Source organism: Symphalangus syndactylus, chromosome 15 (assembly GCF_028878055.3).
Source record: "Symphalangus syndactylus isolate Jambi chromosome 15, NHGRI_mSymSyn1-v2.1_pri, whole genome shotgun sequence".
Classification (NCBI taxonomy): Eukaryota; Metazoa; Chordata; class Mammalia; order Primates; family Hylobatidae; genus Symphalangus; species Symphalangus syndactylus.
Window position 1 is genome coordinate 71,060,934 of NC_072437.2, and position 7,435 is coordinate 71,068,368.

Sequence of the window (7,435 nt, forward strand, 5' to 3'; positions counted from 1 at the left end):
TCATACACGTTTTAGTGTACCACAAAGCTTCCCATAACCCACATTGTCTCACTGTAGAGTTAACTTCAGTTGGGATGTGAGCCCAATGCTTTACCAGCATCTGAAGTAATTGTTTTTTTTTTTTTAAATCCTGTATGACATCTGTCCATACATAAAGACAAAGGTTTAAGTTCTTTTATACATTACATTAAGAGATAGCTGCCACTATTTGTTTTCCGTTATACTCAGGAACCTAAGCATTTGGCCATCAAATTAATGACACAATGATTAGTCTGCCTGCCTGATATGACTACATCATAGCTGCCAGAAGGAAGAAACTCTCAGAGGTCCCTCCTTAACTGCAGTCTAATTGACATATCCTGTAAAATAAGAACCAAAAGACTTAATGGACATTAAGAGAGTCCTGCTTAGTCTGTCTACTGGGCAGCGCCGGGGCCTGCGGCTGCGGCTGCAGAAGAGCCGGAGCCTGGGGCCGCGGTCCGCCGAGAGTTGGGCAGACGCCCCCGGTCATCACGGGCCCCCTCCCGGGGCCTCAGCGGGCACCAGCCGCGGGAAGCCCCGGGCTTCCTCGTGCCCGAGCCTGAGCGACCCTCGGGTTCTCCGGCGCCCCCTCCCTCGCCCTATTTTTTTTCCTGCTCTCTATACTGCTACGGCTTCTGCTCTCGGTTATGGCAACACAGCCACCATCCTCCCTTCGGGTCGAGGCGCCGGCCCCCCGAAAATGCGGGCCCCACCGGCGATGGAGGCCACCCCTGAGGGCACCCCGCAGCCGGCGGGCGGCAGACTCCGCTTCCTCAACGGCTAAGTGCTCCTCTCGCATCAGGTGGCCGCACATGTGAACGGGAAAGACAGAGTGGGTACACTGCAACACCCAGATGGCACAGTTTTGAAACAGTTACAACCACCTCCAAGGGGCCCAGGAGAGCTGGAATTCTATAATATGGTTTACGCTGCTGACTGTTCTGATGGTGTTCTTCTAGAGCTACGAAAATATTTGCCAAAATACGGCATCTGGTCACCTCCCACTGCACCAAACCATGTATACCTAAAACCGGAAGATGTGACCCATAAATTTAATAAGCCCTGTATAATGGATACAAAGATAGGGCAAAAAAGCTATGATCCTTTTGCCTCATCTGAGAAGATTCAGCAACAGGTCAGCAAGTACCCATTAACGGAAGAGACTGGGTTGTTGGTGCTTGGCATGAGGGTTTATCATGTTCATTCCGATAGCTGTGATGTACAAAACCAGCATTGTGGAAGAAGCTTAACAAAAGAAACTATAAAGGATGCAGTCTCCGGATTTTTTCATAATGGGTACTGCTTAAGAAAAAGATGCTGTTGCTGCTAGTATTCAGAAGATTGAGAAAATTCTGCAGTGGTTTGAAAACCAGAAGCAGCTTAACTTTTATGCAAGTTCATTACTACTGGTTTATGAAAGTTCATCTCAGCCAACCACTACAAAACTGAATGACAGAACTTTGGCAGAAAAGTTTTTGTCCAAAGGACAACTGTCAGACACAAAGGTACTAGAGTACAATAATAACTTTCATGTGTTAAGCTCCACAGCGAATGGAAAAATAGAGGCTTAAGTGGGCAAAAGCTTGTCCAAGGTGTATGCTTGTCACAGGAAGATGTATACAAAAACCATCACAGTCAGACTTCGATGGAAGTTGAAAATCTGGAGCAAGACAATGGGTGGAAAAGCATGTCACAGGAACATTTAAATGGAAATGTACTTTCCCAACTGGAAAAACTTTTCTACCATCTTCCCACTGGTTGCCAAGAGATTGCTGAAGTATAAGTGTGAATGATAGAGTTTGCTCATGTGTTCCCTAGCAACACAATAGATGAGGGATATATTTACGGGCTAAAGCATTTAATTTCTGTACTTCGAAGTATTTTAGACAACTGAATCCTCTGTTGCAGTCTTTTTAAGTGGTGGGCCAATCATAAAGAAGAGGAGCAGTCAATATCTCTGCACGTTTAATGCTATGTAAAAAATTTGTATTGTGAGTCAACATTTTATTTGTCTTTATACTTTTGGAAGAAAGGTTAACTTTTTTATAATCTTTCTCAGGAAAACTAATTATTTGTTCATTAGAAAGTTATGAAGAATAAAGAAACTTAGGAATGTTAAGCAGGGAATGTGGTGGTACATGGCTTAAACATCTTTTTTGGCTCAAGCAAAATGCAAACCATTATTCAGTCATTAAGTGTTTAGTTAGCTTTCTGTAGCCAATTCATGAAATCTCTGTCCACCCAACCTTGACAATGAGCCATATCTAAAATATTACATTATTAGAACACCTACCAAAATCTCGAAAGCACAGGTTGTTGTTCTTAGTATTGCTATGTATGAAGTTACTAAAACTAGAGAAAACTCTACTTCAGAAATAAGTAGTGTTTAGGTTTTATATTAAAAGTTCAGACCAGCATATCAAAGGGTGCCTTTTAGTGAAATGATTTAGAATTGTTGCATTCCAAAAGCAGGTTTTCTCTTTAATTTTTACATCTCTCTCTCAAAATATTATACTTTATGAAAAAGACAATTGACTCGGATGACAACAACAAGGTCTTGAAATTAAGGGCACACTAATTGTCCTTACCGGGGTTGGGGAAGAGAGAGGTTATTTTCAAGGAACAAAATATTTTTCTTTACAATCTTTTATTCATGAGAAAATTGGAATATAAATTTATTACATCGTGAAAAGTATCATAAACCATATACCTTTTTATCTAAATGCAGCTTTAAAAAGTAAATAATTGAAGTTTTATCTCTCGTCTAAATAACTTGAATTGTTTTCTTTAAAAATGTATATATTTATATGTCCCCATTTAGTTAAGTGGTAGTGTAATGTATGTTGTTAAAAGCAGTTTCTCAGAATTATAGTAAGCAATGAAAGATAATATCTAATTAGGTTATCAAAAATACTATGTGTAAATTAGTCCATCATATAGGGTTTGGTGCGTATCTAAATTTATGCTTCTATTTCACTCTTATTCAAAACAGCTTGATGTTATGTTGAACAGTGAAATTATTACTTAATTTCATGGGGACAGGGACAGTACTACAGTTCCTGGAAAAATTAGATTTGTATTATCTTTGTTTCACACCCACCACCTTAAAAAAATCAGCTAGTTATTTGTCAATGAAAACATTTGAGTCTTCAAATACATTTGATGTTAATGCTGTCATTACTTGCACTTTGATTCACTAATAACATTTCTAGGTAGTTATCTGTTTTGTCATATTTCTGGAAAATATTTTGGGGTTTGTAAATTGTTTCTCTTCTTTTTCTTCTAGAGTTACAAATTGAATTTTTAAATCTGAGCATCTTTGTTGTGGTGTGGAGGAAATTATCACAATTTTATGTTTATTTTACCTTCTCAACCTTCTCTGGGGATACTTTGCAAATACCTGAGTCCAAACAGAAGAACCAAATAAATGCTCTATGAACTCTATCCTTAGTAAATCTATTAACCCTGAATAACTTAAAAGATCATGTGCATTTTGGCCTGGCGCGGTGGCTCACGCCTGTAATCCCAGCACTTTGGGAGGCCGAGGCGGGCGGACCACAAGGTCAGAAGATCGAGAACGTCCTGGCTAACACAGTGAAACTCAGTCTCTACTAAAAATACAAAAAATAAGCCAGGCGTGGTGGCAGATGCCTGTAGTCCCAGCTACTCGGGAGGCTGAGGCAGGAGAATCGCGTGGACCCGGGAGGTGGAGCTTATAGTGAGCTGAAATCGCACCACCACACTCCAGCCTGGGCGACAGAGTGAGACTCCATTCAAAAAAAACACAGATCATGTGCATTTTGTAATAACAAAATTTGATTTTAATTTTTTATTTAGAATTGGTGTGTTTATCATAGGGACTTCCAATTTTTCTTCACTTTTCAAATGAATATTGGCTATAGTTTTATGAATGAATGAACTTCAAATCATAATTAATAATCAGAAAATTTTTAGTTTTACTTTTTTCTTTTACAATATGGACTTTTGTTGTTATTTGGATAGTGGTTCAATAAATCTTAAGCTCAGATAATTAAACACTGTTTTGAGTCTTAACAAGATACTGAGGCTTTTTCTGTATGGGATAGTATCAACCTATGTACAATGAATTAAATAAACTTAAGTATTGTCAGATTTTTTGCACATTTTAGCTCAATAAAATCTGAATTAACTGTTCAAGATTTTTTTATCTGTATTTGGAAATATAATTTTGTAAAATCAATGTCTTACCTTTTTGATACAATAGATCATGTTTTATTTTTAATAAAGCCCTTTTATCTGTTGTTTTTCAGGGAAGGGATTAATATTTAATTCTGCTTGTTTACATTTGTTATCATTGTTATCCAATGGTCATTTTATGTTGCTTTATAAGTAAGCTTAGGTATAACAGAATAAGTATCTATTTATGTAATCTACACGTGACTCTTTTAGTCTCTCTCAGTCACTTAATATTATGCTGAAATTTACCACTGTGGGGATGAATGATCACTACTCACCAAGCATATTTGAACATGTAAATGCTTAAGAAATAAGCATAATATGGATATAGTTCGAGTTAATAGGATTCTCATAGTTTTTTCCCCTATGAAACATAAGTAATGATTTTAGTGTATTTCTTATGGAATACACTCATTTAAAAAGGACTTTAAGAAATTGTGGATGTGAATAATCCCTTTCTCTAATAAAAATTTAAATTGTATAATAGTTTTATAATGAAGTATTTACATTAATTGATATTTTAATATGGATGGACATTGTGTAGATTCAAATAAATTAAAATAAATGATAAATGCTAAATATTTTATCTAAACAGTTTTTCAAGAAACAGTTATGGAAATGTATCTATTAAATGGCTTAATGTGGAGCTTGTGATATTTCAACTCTGTATTCATTACTCTCTGTTTTGTGTGTCTGGAAAGATTGTACTTACTTTTCCTCTTTGCACTACAATTTGCTCTTATGGGGCTCTAAACTGTTCAACTGAATAAGAACCTTTGTCTGCATTTCAATTGAGCATAATTTAGTATTTTATGACTTCCAAGATGATGTTCTTATGTCTATCAAGTCTATGTATCAAATTTATAACATCATTTAAGAAAAAGGAATTTCCATAGATACTTCACTTGCAATTTTTTGTTTCACGCAACTGAAAATACATTTGTTTTTAGGGGTTGGAATATTATAGAAGATGTAGGATGAAAGAAAACGATACGACAATGAAAGAATTCTGTTTGTGAAATTACAGGAATTGTGTCCGTTATTGTAAAGCATTGTCATCATTTTAATACATTTTCTCTTAGTAGTTTGGCATTTTATACTTTAAAACTTGATTTGCTTTAAAAATTGTTTACAATGCTTACCTTCTTTCTCCAGTGCCTTTAGCCTTGATTTGATACGTTTGTACCCTCAGTTATCCTTTCAATTACATGTCTTTGATGTTTTCATAGCCTAGGAAACATTGATTCCTTTTTGATAATTGTCAATCTGGTTATCTAAAAAGGTAACAATTATTTGTTAATGCTTTGGAAAAACGAGTAGGGTTGCCTTTGGAGAACAGGCTTCTTAGTTCATTCAAAGATATTTCTTGGATTTATGCCATGTGTTAAGCACGTTTAGCCCCCAGTATTACAACTGTGAACCAGACAGATAAGGCCTTAACCATTTTCAGCATTCTCTTTGGATGGGGTGGGATTGGGGACTTAATTAAAATAGAGATATAGAAAAATAGGCATCTAAATAAGATAAGGTTGAAATGAAGCAACTAACAATAGTTGGAAGTTAGAAGTAATATTTTGCAGTATTGTAACCTCTATTTAATTTTGGGTAGTAGTTACAGATAGCATAAAAAAGCCTTAATTTTTCACTTTCCTTGCTGGCAAAGGTATGTTTATTTAGACTGTCCATTTAAAGTAATGTTTAACATAAACATTACTGTGAAAAACATTCCATTACATATTCCCAGGCAAATGAGCTGCATCTTTTTACTGTATTTTACAATTTAGTACAACAGTTTTAGGCCTCAATCTTCGTATCACTGGTATTTTAAATTTGGCAATGAATATGAAATTACTTTTGACTTACAGACTGATTATATTATTACTTTGAAAATGCATTAATTTCTTAGAAAAGTTTGGAGCTTCTATCTTTTTTTGAGTTAATATTTAAATGCTCATTACTTATTTTAATAGCTTGTATTAAGTGAAAACATTACTTATGCAAGTAAACAAATCACTATAGGCTTTCAAGACTTTTCTTTAATTTTAAATTTTGTCATCATTGAGGTTTAAATTTTTTACCTGCTGTCCACTTAAAATATATATTAACAGTTTGTGAAGTGAAATAGTTTTAAGTATGATGTATGATGCACCTGCAGATAAATGAAAATGTTGGGCACAAAGACATTTTACTATGGGAACTGTACTGGAAGATTTATGAAAGCATGTGAAATTGCACCTAAAATTGTGTTATTAGTGACTACAAGCAGCAATGCTAAATTTATTGTACTTGATGAATGAATGTATTTAGTCTAGTCACAGTTACTTTGGTTTAAATGTATAAATGACTTTAGGGATTTTTTTTTAAATGTGTTTGTAATTTGTCCTATTGGGATGTATTTGGACTGCAGGGATTATTGTCAATGTGTGATTTGTGTTTTTATTTTATAGAATCATCTAATGTGATATATCAATTTTTATACGTGATAGTTACATAATTCTAATAACTGTATATTTGACAACCTATTAAAATGTTTTGCATTGGAAGAAAAAAAGAGAGTCCTGCTTATTCATCAGCAATTGTTCCTTTTTCTTTAGCGCAACATGGGAGAAATGTGTCCACTGGAGAGATGGCACTTAGGGACACTGGTTGCCTTTCTACTTAGATTTCAGAATTGGTGCAACGTTAGCAAAAGTATTACGTCCCCCTCTGAACATCTGGAATTTAAGCTGAGAGAAAACATTCTCTTGATCTGAGGAACTCTCAAGGCACTGATACAGTGCTGGATATTCCCTTCAACAGTACCCATATATTCCACACTTTGCATTCAGGTATTATATCTTATTTTCTTTTTCATTTATCATTAATTTTGACCCAAATTTTTCCACCTTAGGAGGAATCAGGTGCACCTGTTGTGCTGGCCAAATTGCCAGTAGCCTCGTATGTGAGTCTCCCTCAGTCCATTCGGATGGAGGACAATTAAACAGAATTAGTGGACTACCGCCTCCATGAAGACCTCACCATCAAATTCAGCTTTAATCCTAATTTTGCTGAATGAGGATAAGGAGTTTGGCAAAGACAAGGGCTACCAAATACTCCATGTTCTCCTCCACACTCCCTGGCTTCCCCTGCTTTTAGGCCAGGCTGTGTGCTTAGTTATTGTCAATGGACTCTGAAGAGAAGGATGTATATCTCTTCTGGC

General features: G+C 35.8%; 1 pseudogene; it reads left to right on the forward strand.

Annotated features, from left to right (window-relative positions):
* Nucleotides 1–668: 668 nt before the first annotated feature.
* LOC129463460 (inositol polyphosphate multikinase-like) lies at nt 669–1,915 on the forward strand (annotated as a pseudogene).
* Nucleotides 1,916–7,435: the final 5,520 nt, after the last annotated feature.